At 46.7% G+C, this 14,014-nt stretch overlaps 1 long non-coding RNA gene across 1 annotated transcript in view; it reads right to left on the bottom strand.

The window, feature by feature from the left end:
* Nucleotides 1-3,438: 3,438 nt before the first annotated feature.
* The window catches only part of LOC148149220 (uncharacterized), a 42,064-nt gene continuing 31,488 nt past the window's right edge, over nt 3,439-14,014 (bottom strand). Inside the window, exon 3 of the long non-coding RNA XR_015758235.1 lies at nt 3,439-4,240. This is a non-coding gene — a long non-coding RNA (uncharacterized LOC148149220). The remainder of the gene's footprint in view (nt 4,241-14,014) is intronic.

Raw genomic sequence — 14,014 nt, 5'->3', positions numbered from 1 at the left:
GGCCAGTGAGTCTAACACCAGTGGTGTGTAAGTTGTTGGAAGAAGTTCTGAGAGACAGCATCTATATGCATTTGGAAAGGCAAGGACTGATTTGGGATCATCAGCATGGCTTTTTTAGTGGAAACTTGTGCTATTGTTGTTCACCATTTATATAAATGATTTGGATGTGAAGAAAGGATGAATCGTTAGTACATCTGTGGAAGACATCAAAATTGGTGGCACAGTAGACACTGAAGAAGGTTATCTGAGAGCACAATGGGATCCTGATCAATTGGGCCATTGGGCTGAGGAATGGCTGATGGAGTTTAATTCAGATAAATGCAAAGTGCTGCATTTTGGTAAGACAGAGGAGATGGGTGAGATCTTAAACGAATATTTTTGCGGCTGTGTTTACTGTGGAGAACGACATGGAAGCTAGGAAACTTGGAAAAATCTCTGGGATCAAGTGTATCTCAGAATACTGTGGGAATCTAGGGAAGAGATTGCTGGGCCCCTTGCTGAGATATTTGTGTCATCAACAGCCACGGGTGAGGAACCAGAGAACTGGAGAGGTTGGCTAATGCTGTGCCATTATTTCAGAAAGGCTGTAAGGAAAAGCCAGGGAAATATAGACCAGTGAGCCTGATGTCAGTGGTGGGTGCATTGTTTGAGGGGATTCTGAGGAACTGAGGTTTTTTGAAGCGGTGGCAAAGAAGATTGATAAAGGCAGACATTTTCAACATGGATTTCAGCAAAGCATTTCACAAGATTCCACATGATACACAGGTTAGAAAGGTTAGATCACGTGGGATCCAGGGGATCCATTTGGATATAAAATTGGCTTGAAGATAGGAGACAAAGAATGGTGGCAGAGAGCTACTTTTCAGACTGGGGGTCTGTGACCAGTGGTATGCCACAAGGATTGATGCTGGGTCCACTGACTTTTGTAATTTGAAAGCATGATTTGGATGTGAATGTAGGTGGTACAGTTAGTGAGTTTACTAACAGTGTATATTATACTATGCAGTATATAGTAAAGAAGATTATTCTGGAGTACAGCAGGACCATGATCAGATAAGGCAATGGGTGGAGGAGTGGCAGATGTGTTCCAATATAGAGAAAGTGAGATGCTGCATTTTGGAAAGCCAAACCTGAGAGAACCCATACAGTGAATTGTAGGGCCCTGTGGAGTGTTGCTGAGCAAGGTGTTGGTCATCTGTTGCTGGGACTGGTGGGTTTGAGCTATCGGGAGAAACCAAAGGTCATTCCAGTGGTGAGGAATGTCAGTGATGAAAGTGGATCGGAGAAGTTGGGACTGTCTTCCTTGGAGAAGAGAAGGCTGAGAGGAGGTTTGTTCAAGGAATTCAGCTTCACGAGAGGTTTGGATACAGTAAATAGGGAGAAAATGTTCCAAATCAGGAAAAGGATTGAGTGCGAGAGGCCACAGATTGAAACTAATTGTTCAAAGAAACACAAGTAAAATGAGGAAAAAACATGTTCAGCCAGTGAGTGGTTAAGGTGTGGAATGCACTGCCTGAGAGTGTGGTGGAGTCAGCTTCAATTGAAACATTCTGAAGGGAATGAGACTGTTATTTGAAAAGGAACAATGTGCAGGGTGACAGGGAGAAGGCAGGAGAATGACACTCGGTAAATTGCTCATTCAGAGAGCTGTTTCAGACAGGATGGGCAGAATGGTCTCCTTGTGCACAGTAACAATTCTGTGATTGTGTGGTTGAGCAGAGTTAAAGCTGGGGGAGGTGGGAGCTCGGTGTCTCACTGTGCTGCTGCTGCTGCTGCTGCTGCTGAGGCCAGTGAGATCAGAGACTGGGACAGGGAGCCAGAGCTCACATCAAACTCTGCCCGTGTCCATCACACTGAGACTGGCAGGAGGCTACTTACTGATTTCACTCCATGCTGCAGGAATGGGACCACAGGCTGCAAATGGACAGAGCTCCTCCACACGGTGAGTAAAACTGACTGACTTATATCTTGCTGCTTAAAGGGGCAATGGAACTAAAGAAATACAGCTGGACACCCTGTTAGACACAGTGCTCCTCAATCAACCATTTCATTCACTGCAGCTCCACACTTACACCTTCAACAATTGGAGGGTGGTACAATTGCAACACTTAAGAGGCATTTGGATGGATTATGAATAGGAAGGGTTTGGAGGGATATGGGCCAAAATACAAAGTAGTTTCCAAAGTACAAAGGGATCTGGGATTGCTAGTCGAGGATTCTCTAAAGGTAAACATGCAGGTTGAGTCCGTGATTAAGAAAGCGAATGCAATGTTGTCATTTATCTCAAGAGGGTTGGAATATAAAAGCACCTTTGTGCTACTGAGACTTTATAAAGCTCTGGCTAGGCTCCATTTGGAGTACTGTGTCCAGTTTTGGTCCCCACACCTCAGGAAGGACATACTGGCACTGGAGCCTGTCCAGCAGAGATTCACACGATGATCCCTGGAATGGTAGGTCTAACATACGAGGAACGGCTGAGGATCCTGGGATTGTATTCATTGGAGTTTAGAAGATTAAGGGGAGATCTAATAGAAACTTACAAAATAATACATGGCTTGGAAAGGGTGGACGCTAGGAAATTGGTTCTGTTAGGTGAGGAGACTAGGACCGGTGGACACAGCCTTAGAATTTTTTTTTTAGATTACATTACAGTGTGGAAACAGGCCCTTTGGCCCAACAAGTCCACACTTACCCGCCGAAGCGCAACCCACCCATACCCCTATATTTACCCATTACCTAACACTACGGGCAATTTAACATGGTCAATTCACCTGACCTGCACATCTTTGGATTGTGGGAGGAAAACGGAGCACCCGGAGGAAACCCACGCAGACACGGGGAGAATGTGCAAACTCCACACAGTCAGTCGCCTGAGGCGGGAATTGAGCCCGGGTCTCAGGCGCTGTGAGGCAGCAGTGCTAACCACTGTGCCACCGTGTCGCCCAGAGGGGGTAAACTCAGAACAGAAATGCGGAGACATTTCTTCAGCCAGAGAGTGGTGGGCCTGTGCAATTCATTGCCACTGAGTGCAGTGGAGGCTGGAACGCTAAATGACTTCAAAGCAGAGATTGATAAATTTTTGATGTCACAAGGAATTAAGGGCTACGGGGAGAATGCGGGTAAGTGGAGTTGAAATGCCCATCAGCCATGATTGAATGGCGGAGTGGACTCGATCGGCCGAATGGCCTTACTTCCACTCCTATGTCTTATGGTCTTATGGGCCGGGTGCTGGCAGGTAAGACGTGATTGGATTGGGATATCTGGTCGGCATGGATGGGTTGTACCAAAGGGTCTGTTTCCATGCTGTACATCGCTATGACTTTATGACTCTATAATTCAGCATTTGTGTTTTAGAAAGTTTCAGTGCTTAATAACAGAGGATTGAGGTTAACTTACTCAGTCTGAGCTTGGTTCCTTTACCGAACATGTACCACAGTGAGAGCTCCCAGTGCAGAAGCTGTACAAAAACCTCTCCTCTCTGCTTCCCTCCATCACTCTCACCCTCTTCCTGTCCAGCTCTCATTTACCCTCAGCCTCTCCCTGCCCCTCTCTGTCTCTCCCTCATTCATGTCTTTCTTTCTCTCTGTTTCTCTCATTCTGTTTCTCTCTCTGTGATGTGTCCAGCTGGGCTCGGACGGTTTGTGAACTATATTTTTCATTGTCAAATCTTGCAGCTGTTCTTCACATGTGGCCATGGAGTGTAAGGGGGAAACTTGAGGCCTTCAGTGAGTGGTGGACACCACAGGGACTGGAGTGTGTAGTGGACAGTGACAATCCCGGCATGGGGTAATTTGTTCAGTTTCATTTATATCTAACTATGTGTATTGGTGGTGGAGGTAGGGTTATGTGTCTATTATTACATACAACATGTAATTATGAATGTGTCAATACAGGAGGTGGTGCTGTGTGTTTTGAGGTTTTTATACGGCTCTGTATCACTGGAAAGGTCTGGTGTAACGCTGCATACAGTAATAGTCAGCGACATCCTCATTCTGAACGTTGCTGATTGTCAGGGTGTAACTGGTCCCTGACCCACTGCCGGTGAATCGCTCAGAGACTCCTGTGAATCGAGTTGTTGCATCATAGATCAGGAGAGAGGGTTTCTGACCTTCTCGCTGCTGGTACCAAGCAAAGTAGCTGCTAATGTCTCCACTGGCCGAACAGGTGATGGTTGTGGTCTGGCCCAGTCCCACTGACAGCACCGGGGGAGACTGGGTCATGATGATGTCCCCACTGATACCTGAGGGGTCAGAGAGAAACACAGTGAAGTCAGAACTGTCACAGAAAGAGCCTGTCAAATGAGAGATTGTTGGAGACACTGAGCATTCCTCTGGTTTCAGCATTTTCCCTTCAATCACAAGTCAGTGGAATTGAAGAGAAATGGAGAGCAGCTAAAGATTCAAGGTGGAAGGAGAGAGATTTGTACCTGCGACACAGAATGCCAGGGGCCAGATCAGCTGGATGTGTGAAATCATGGTGTGTGCTCCTGTCCCTGTGCCTGGTCCCTGATAAACTCTCCCTTCACTGGGCTCTACTTTATAAAGCTGCAGCCTGTGAGAGTCTGACTGGGTGTTCTTCAGTATGTAAATGGCATCAGGCAGAGAGAGCCACATCAGCCCCTCACACTTCCTCTTCTCTCTCTCTCTCTCTCTCTCTCTCTCTCTGTCTCAGAGAGTCATTGATGTGAACAGCACTAAATGAGGCTATTTGGCCCATTGTGTCTGTGCTAGACAACAAAGACCTTGACAACTAATCCCATTTTCCCGCTCTTGTTCCATAGTCCTGGAGGCTACAGCAACACAAGGGAATATCTAAACACTGCTACAATGTCATGAGAGTTTGTGACTCAACCAGCCTTTCAGGCAGTGAGTTCCAGACTCCCACCACCCTCTGGGTGAAAACAATTCTCCTCAACTCTCCTCTCATTCTCCAACTCCACTGGGCCTAGACTCACTCGTGTTCGGAAGGATAAGAGGGGATCTGATTGAAATGTATAACATTCCAACAGGGTGGGGCAGGGAGGAGGTTTCTCCTGGTTGGGAATTCTGGAACCAGGGGACCCAGACTTGGGGGATACAAGGTTGACCATTTAGGGCTGAGATGGGGAAACATTTCTTCACTCTGAGGGTAGTCAACCTGTTAAATTCTGTACCTACAATGCAGACAGCTATGGAGGAGAGGGAATTGAATGTATTTCAGATTATTGTTTTGCCTTTTCACAGCATGAAGGGAATGGGGAGAAAGCAGGAATATGGCTTTGAGGGAGAGGATCAGCCATGATCATACTGAATGACAGAGCAGACTCAAAGGGCTGAATGGCCTACTCCTGCTTCTAGTTTCTGTGTTTCTGTGTCTGTGTTACCTTCAGTTTCTGACCCTGGTTTTTGACCCCTCTACCCATATAAAAACTGCCTTCCTGTCGAATCTATCTGTGCCCCTCATAATCTTATAGTCCTCTGTCAGGTCTCCACTCAACCTTCACAGCTCCAAGGAAAACAACCCCAGTCTTTCCAATCTTTCCTCATCTCTCAGACCCTACAGCCCAGGCAGCATCCTGGGAAATCTCTGCACCTTCCCGAGTACAATCACTTCCTTCCCACAATGTGGTGACCAGATCCTGTCTCTCTCTTTTTATCACTTTCTCTCTTTGTCACTCTCTCTCTTCCCATTCTGTTTCACATCTGTCAATGCTATCTCTCAGTCTCTCTCTTTGGCACTCTTAATCTCTCCCATCCTCTCTCTCTCTCTCTCTCTCACACACACACACACACACTTTCAACCCTACCGTCTCTCTCTTGATTCCCTTCACTCTTAGTCTCACATCTTCCTGGTCTCTTTCTGTCTCTCTCTCCGTCCCTCTCAGTCACGCTGTCTCCCACTCTATTTCTCGCCCCATATCCTTCAACCTCACCATCTCTACTTCCAGGTCTGCATCTCTCTCACTCCCTCCACACATCTCACACTATCACAGACACACCTCCCTCTCTCTCTTTCTCATGCATACACTTTCCCTCCAACTCTCATTCTGCCTCTCTTCCCTCTCTTTCTCACAGTATCCCAGGTGGTGACAGTTAATTGCAGGGTAAATCTCCCTCTGCTCTGGCCCACTCATGGATGTTAACCATTGACCCCAGAAGCATGTCTTCTCCAGGAGTAATGCCCCATTTCCCACATTGACCAGGCATTAGCCTGTCTCATGATGATGGACAGATTCTTGTTAAACGAAGGGCAGGTCTGTGCTGTTGGCCTGTTCTCACTGGGGATTGGTTTGGACACAAAGCGCATTCCATGAAGGCCCAGCAGAGAGAGGAGATCCTCAGGCCATCAGTGTGAACTGGGGGTACAGGACAGGTTCTGACCCACTGACCCATCCCGCCTATTCACAACATGACCTAATCCCTTCCCTTCTCCTTCCCCTTCCACGGTCAGGTTCTGGGTCAGGGTGTTTTACTGGGAAGAGGTCAGGACCATCACACAATTGCAACAGAAAGGAACTGAGTCTGACACCCACCATGGTGTCCATGATGCACTGGACTATCCAATGGAGACCAGTAAACATAGGCCTCCTTCCCACTGAATGTCCAGCAGAGACCAGTATATATGGATCTCCATATCATTGGATCATCCAATACATATCAGTAAACATGAACCTCCATTACACTGAGCCCGACAATAGACACCAGTAATCACAGGGCCACAGCCCATCGGATGCTCCAATAGACTTCAGTAAACATGGGTCACCATCTCACAAGACACTTCAGTAGAGGCCAGTAAACTAGGGCCTTCTTTGCCCTGGACCTTAACAATGGAGACCAGTAGACATGCATCCTGTTCCCACTGGATCTTCCAATAGTGACCAGTAAACATGGGCTTCCTTACCACTGCACCCTCCAGTATCTGAGCTTCAAACCCCACATCCTCTCCATCACTACGTCAGCCCCTTGACCGCAGAAACCCTTATTCCTGTTCATCCCACCTCCTAACTCCATAATTCCGGTGTGCTCTCTCACCTTCCTTCCACCCGCTCCATAAAGCCCAACTGTCTGAAATGGAGTGGTCCCTTCCCTGTCTCACACCAAGGAGGAAATGGGCAGATATTTACTGAGTAATGGAGTAAAGGATGATGGAAAGTTGTCAGGAAAGTGGAGTTGTGTCTGAGACGGGATCAGCCATGATTGTATTAAATGGTGGAGCGGGCTCAAGGGGCTGAATTGCCTGCTCCTGCTCCTAGTTCTTATGTTCATCCACCACCCTCCCCCATTCCTCATACTGCAAATTTGTGAAACATCCTGGAATGTTTTGGATATCGAAGGTGCGATGTGAATTCAAAATTTGTGTTGAATTAATGTGGGGACAGAATTATGCAGGGACTGTGATAGCTCCTGCAGTTGAATATCCTGCTGGCAGGCTTCGGCCTTCCACCTACAGAAAGGGAAAGACGGGGAGGTCAGAATGTGATGTTGGGATCAATGGCATTGTCCCCCAGCAATGTGGTTTACCCTTAACTGCCCTCTGAAATAGCCCAGCAAGGCTCTCAGTTGTATCAATCGTGACGACGTCTCAACAAAGAAATGAAACCAGACGGACTGCCTGACATCAATTTCGACACAGTAAAGGTATTGACAGAAACAGCCCTGTCTTCCCTGCTCCATCCTCCTTACTGACATCTGGGGGCAAGTGCCAAACTTGGGAGAGCTGTCTCACAGACTAGTCACGCAACAGCCTGACAGAGTCATACTCACAGAACCATACATTTTTTTTTAGATTACATTACAGTGTGGAAACAGGCCCTTCGGCCCAACAAGTCCACACTGACCCGCCGAAGCGCAACCCATTCATACCCCTACATTTACCCCTTACCTAACACTACAGGCAATTTAGCATGGCCAAATCACCTGACCTGCACATCTTTGGATACCTCACAGACAATGTCCCAGACACCACCATCACTGTCCCTGCATGTGTCCTGTCCCACCAGAAAGGCAGACCCAGCAGAGCTGATGACACAGTGGTCTACAGCCAGGAGGGAGTTACCCTGAAAGGCCTCAAAGTTGACTCCGGACCCCATGAAGTCTTATGACCCCAGGTTGAACATGGGCGAGGAAACCTCCTGCTGATTACCAGGTACCTTCCTCCCTCGGCTGATGAATTGGTCTCCTCCATGTTGAACAGCATTTGGAGGAAGCACTGAGGGTGGTGACAGGCACAGAATGTACGCTGGGTGTGGGATTTCAATGTCCACCACTGAGAGTGGCTCGGCAGCAGCATTACTGATCGAGCTGGTTGGTTCCTAATGGACATAGCTGAGGGACTGGCTCTGCAGCTGGTGGTGAAGGAACCAAAAAGATGGAAAAATGTACTTGATCCCATCCTCACCTCAGCTGTAGATGCATCTGTCCTTGACAGAATTCGTAAGAGTGACCATAACACAGTCTTTGTAGAAACAAAGTTTGACCTTCACATCGAGACTACCCTCCATTTTGGTGTGTGGTACTATCTATCTACTATTGGACAGACTCCAAACAGATATTGCGATTCAAGGCAAGAGCATGAATGTAGATCATTGCCAACAAGTGCACAATCTCAACGTCTCATATACTGAAGCAGTCCATGTTCAAATGCAGCAATATCTGCACAATACCCAGGTTTCATCTGAGAAGCAACATTTCCCATTGGTGCCATGCAAATGCCAGCCAATGACCATCAGCAATAACAGACAATCTAGCTATCGCCCCTTGACAGTCAATGCTATCACCATCACTGAATCCCCACTATCAACATTCTGAGGTACCATTGACAAGAAACTCAACTGGACTCACCACAGAAACACAGTGGTTACAAGAGCAGGTTAGAGGCAAGGAATACTGTATCGAGTAACTCACCTCCTGATTCCCCCAAAGCCTGTCAACCAGGTCAGGACTGTGATCGAATACTCCCCACCTGCCTGGATGGGTGCAGCTTCAACAACATTTATAGATTGATAGTGTCACAGAGTCGTACAGCACAGAAACAAACCCTTTAGCCAAACGTTTACATACTGACCAGGTTTTCTGAAGTGAACTCGTCTCATTTACATTAGGCCCATATCCCTCTCATCCATTCCTGTCTATGTCTATTGTATCCTATGTCTTTCTTATCCACTCAAAAAGCTTCATACCATCCAGAGCAAAGCAGCCTGCTTGATTGGCATCACATCCACTCTCACCATCACCGATGCTCAGTAGCAGCAGTGTGTATTATCGATGAGATGCGCTGCAGAAACTCACCAAAGATCCTCAGATAGCACCTTCCAAACCCATGGACAAAAATAGAAATTGCAGGAAAGCTCAGCAGGTCTGGCAGTATCTGGGGAGAGAAATCAGAGATAACATTTTGGATCAAGCATGAAATATTAATTCTGATTTCTCTTCACAGATGCTGCCAGATCTGCTGAGCTTTTCCAGCAATTTCTATTTTTGTCTCGGATTTACAGCATCTGCAGTTCCTTTGGTTTCCTTTCAAACCCACGTCCATTTCCATTTAGAACAAGAGCAGCAGATACAGGGGAACACTGTGAGCTACACGTTTCCCTCAAAAAAACTTAGCATCCTGACTTGAAAATATATTGCTGTTCCTTAACTGTTGTTGGGTCAAAATGCTGGCATTCTCTCCCAAGAACATTGTAGGTCAACTAACAGCTTATGGACTATAACGATTCAAGAAGGCAGCTTCCCATCACCTTTGGGATGGTACAGTGGCTCAGATGGTTAGCACTGCTGCCTCACAGGTTCGATTCCAGCCTCGGTCAACTGGCTGTGTAAAGTTTTCATATTCTCCCCGTGCCTGCGTGGGTGTCCTCCCACAATCCAAAGATGCGCAGGCCATATTAAATTGCCTGTAGTGTTAGGTGCATTAATCATGAGTAATGGAGCTGGTGGGTTACTCTTTGGAGGGTCGGTGTGGACTTGTTGGGCCGAAGAGCCTGTTTCCATATTGAAGGGAATCTAATCTAAAATCCTCAAGGGCAACTAGGGACAGTGTAAAAAATGCTGGCCCAGCCTTTGAAGCCCACTTCCCACGAGTGAATATACAAAACCAAATGAAGTGTCCCTCAGGAGGAGAGAGAATGTTCAGGGTCCTGAGCTCCATTTCCCAGCCCAGGCAGTTTGTCTCCCAATGAATGAATGAGATGCCAATTTGGAACCAGCTTCAGGGCAGTCTCATTCTGTGGCCCCAGGTCTATAAATGGGAATTGGAGATTGAGCTGAAAAGGAATGATTTGCTGGGTTATGGGGAGAGAGAGGAGCAGTGGGACTAATTGGGTCATTCAAAGGCACAATGGGCTGAATGGCCTCCTACTGTGCTGTAAGATTCCAGGGAGTTCAGACAATACACAGTTTTCTTCCGACTCAGTAACAAATGTCCAGCTGCTCCGAGCTCCTTCTTTCACTTCCTCTATTGGTGAAGTTTCAACCTTGCGCTCTGACAGTCTTTGCAGTTATTTTTTACACTGGGGCTTTCTGCTGTGGTCAGAATCTCTAATAATAAGTGTCCAGTCAGTGACCAATCACAGCAGCTAAGAGCAGTCAGGACTGAGGAGCCAGGCTCACTGGGAAACACATTGGGAAGATCAAAGCCATCCTCTTCAGCTCCCGGTACAAACTCCATCCCTCTCCCTGAGCACTTTGTGCTGCTCAACCAAACTCTTTACAATTTTAGCCTCATCTTTGAGGCTGATTTGAGCCCCATATCCTCCACATCACAAAGATCAGCCACCGAAAATCTCAGCAATGTCATGGGGACTCCAAACATGACCATTCCAATGTTATCCTGGTTATAAATCACACAATACCAGGTTATAGTCCAACAGGTTTATTTGAAGCACTAGCTTTCGGAGCACTGCTCCTTCATCAGGTGGTTGTGGAGAATAAGATTGTAAGACACAGAATTTATCGCAAAAGTTTCCAGTGTGATGTAACTGGAATTATATATTGAAAAAGACCCGATTGTTTGTTAAGTCTCTCACCTTTTAGAATGACCATGTTGGTTTCAGTTCTTTCATATGTAAATTGTAAAACGTTTTTTAAAAGTTACATTCTCTAGTGAACTTTAACAATTGGTGTCATGTCGGCTCAGATAAGGTATTGAAGGTGTTAACTCCCTGTGAGGCTGTCTGTGCCACAATGGTTAGACTGATTCTCATTCAAAAAACGGATATACAGAATCTTACATGGATTCATGCAGTTTTTGAGCAAAGTAAGATCTAATTCTGCAAATACAAATTCACCCCACAAACTTATATGTGTGTGTGTGTGTCTGTTTACCTGTGTGTATGTTGTATAGTGCAATGTTGGAGGTGCTGGTGTTGGGCTGTCGTGTACAAAGTTAAAAATCACAGAACATCAGGTTCTAGTCCAACAGGTTTATTTGGAAGTAGCAGCTTTCGGAGCGCTGTTCCTTCATTAGGTAGCTGTGGAGAATAAGATCTGATTCCATGTTTCTTTTGTGGAACATTCTTAAGTGTCTTCCGGAATTCCCTATAGACAACAGCCATTGCTCCCCAGTCCAACACCAGCATCTCCTAATCAATGTTATCCTGGCCCACATCACAATGGCCGCCACACCTCAGCTCATCCCAAACTCTGCTGTCAGTATTCGAACTCTCACCAAGTCTCCCACCCCATCCCACCACGACCACCCCCATCCTCACTGACCGACATAGGCTCCAGGTCCAGCAACACCTCAATTTTCAACTTCTCATCCTTGTTCTCAAATCCCTCCCTGCCCTCCACCCTCCCTATCTCTGTAACCTCCTCCAAGCTGCCTCACTCAGTGTGGTCAGCAATCTTCGAGACGTGCCTCTCTGCTTCTTCATCCAAGTCATTGAGAAATATCGTGAGAAGCTGAGGTCCCAGCACAGATCCCTGGGAATACCACGATTGACATCACTCATTGGAAACACACACACATTATCCCCCCTCTCTGTCTCCTAACTCCGGACCCATTCCTGACCCAAGGTAAATGCATTTCTCAAATTCCATCTGATTCCATGATTTGGAGGTGCCCATGTTGGACTGTCATATACAAAGTTAAAAATCACAGAACACCAGGTTTTAATCCAACCGGTTTATTTGTAATCACCAGCTTTCAGAGCGCTGCTCCTTCATCAGATGGTTGTGGAATGTAAGATCTGACTCCATGTTTCTTTTGTGGAACATTCTTAAATGTCTTCTGGAATTCCCTACAGACAATAGCCACCAACATTCCCTTATATCACCCATTAGGGAGCTCCTAACAAAGTGTAACAAGGTTGGTTAAAGATGTCTGAACCTTTGTAAATCCATGCTGACTCTCTCGGAGCAGTTCATATTTGTTTGTTATTCTCTCTCTAAAAACAGACTCAATCACTTCCTGACAACAAACATTCAACAGAGATGTTCATTGTGAATGAGGTGAGTAAACAGCTAGCACTGACATGACGGGCTGAAGAGCCTCCTCCTGTGCTGGAGCCTTCTCTGTCTCCTTGACAGAAATATTTTACAGATAAAAACTAAAGACCAACAGCAAATTTAAAAATACAAATTAAATACTTCTCAAGTAATTTCCACATACAGGGCCAGGCGATGTGTAGTAATTGCACGTTGGGGAAGCTGGTGGAGCCCATTGTAGCTCAGAGTGACCACATCTGCAGCAAGTGTTGGTTGCTCAAGGCACTCCAGCTCAGAGTTGATGATCTGGAGTCTGAGCTTCAAACACTGCGACACATCAGGGAGGGGGAGAGTTACCTGGACACTGTGTTTGAGGAGACAGTCACACCTTGTAGGTTAAATACTTCAAATTATGGCCAGTGGTCTGGGACAGGAGGGTGTGAATATAAGTGAGCAGGTCGATGCAGCCTGGATTTAGCATTGTAGGAGCCTCAGCTCCTTGTCCAACAGGAATGAGGTACTTGCTTCCTGTGTCAATGAGGAACAGGATTGTCAGGAGAATTGACAAAGGTGGTGTGAGCATTTCGGTAAAAGTGACCAGAACGCCATAAGTTTCAAAGTCATTATGTAAAGAGATAAAGATGGAGTAGAAATTAAGTGTCGAAACCGGGGGAAGGCCAATTTCAGCACCATTAGATAGGCACACACAGGGGGAGGCATACACAGGGGGAGGCACACACAGGGAGAGGCACACACAGGGGGAGGCACACACAGGGGGAGGCACACACAGGGAGAGGCACACACAGGGGGAGGCACACACAGGGGGAGGCACACACAGGGAGAGGCACACACAGGAGGAGGCAATGGCCTAGTGGTATTATCACTGGATGATTAATCCAGAAACTCAGCTAATGTTCTGGGGACCTGAGGTCAAATCCTGCCAGGGTAGACAGTGGAATTTGAATTCAAGAATGGTTCTGGAATTAAGAGTCTGATGGTGAGTATTGATGTATTGTTGACTATGGGGAAAGCCCATTCAGTCACTAATGTGTTTTAGAGAAGGAAATCAGTCATCCTTACCTGGCCTGGCCTACATGTGACTCCAGACCCACAGCAATGGGCGGCATGGTGACTCAGTGGTTAGCACTGCTGCCACACAGTGCCAGGGTCCCGAGTTTGATTCCACCCTCAAGGACTGTCTGTGTGGAAATTGCACGTTTTACCCCATGTTTACGTGGGTTTCCATCAAATGCTCTGGTTTCCTCCCACAGTTCAAAGATGTGCAAGTTAGGAGGATTGGCCATGCTAAATAACCCATAGTGTCCAGGGATGTGTAGGTTAGGTACATTAACCATGGGAGATGCAGGGGTAGGGGGATAGGTCTGGGTGGGATGCTCTTCAGAATGTTGGTGTGAATTAATGGCGCTGAATGGCCTGTATCACACTGTATGGATTCTATGATTCCATGTGGTTGTCTGTTAACTGCCCTATGAACACGAAATGCTGGCTTGGCCAGAGATGCCCATATTCTATGAATGAATGAAAGAAAACCACTGCATCACGGTCCAGGAGACCATTCAGGCTGGGGGAGCACAAAGAAAAGAGGG

The sequence above is a fragment of the Chiloscyllium plagiosum genome, unplaced genomic scaffold (genome assembly GCF_037043375.1).
Source record: "Chiloscyllium plagiosum isolate Xiang-an unplaced genomic scaffold, Cpla_swu_hap1 HiC_scaffold_9, whole genome shotgun sequence".
NCBI lineage: Eukaryota > Metazoa > Chordata > Chondrichthyes > Orectolobiformes > Hemiscylliidae > Chiloscyllium > Chiloscyllium plagiosum.
This window is presented reverse-complemented; position numbering and strand designations above follow the sequence as displayed.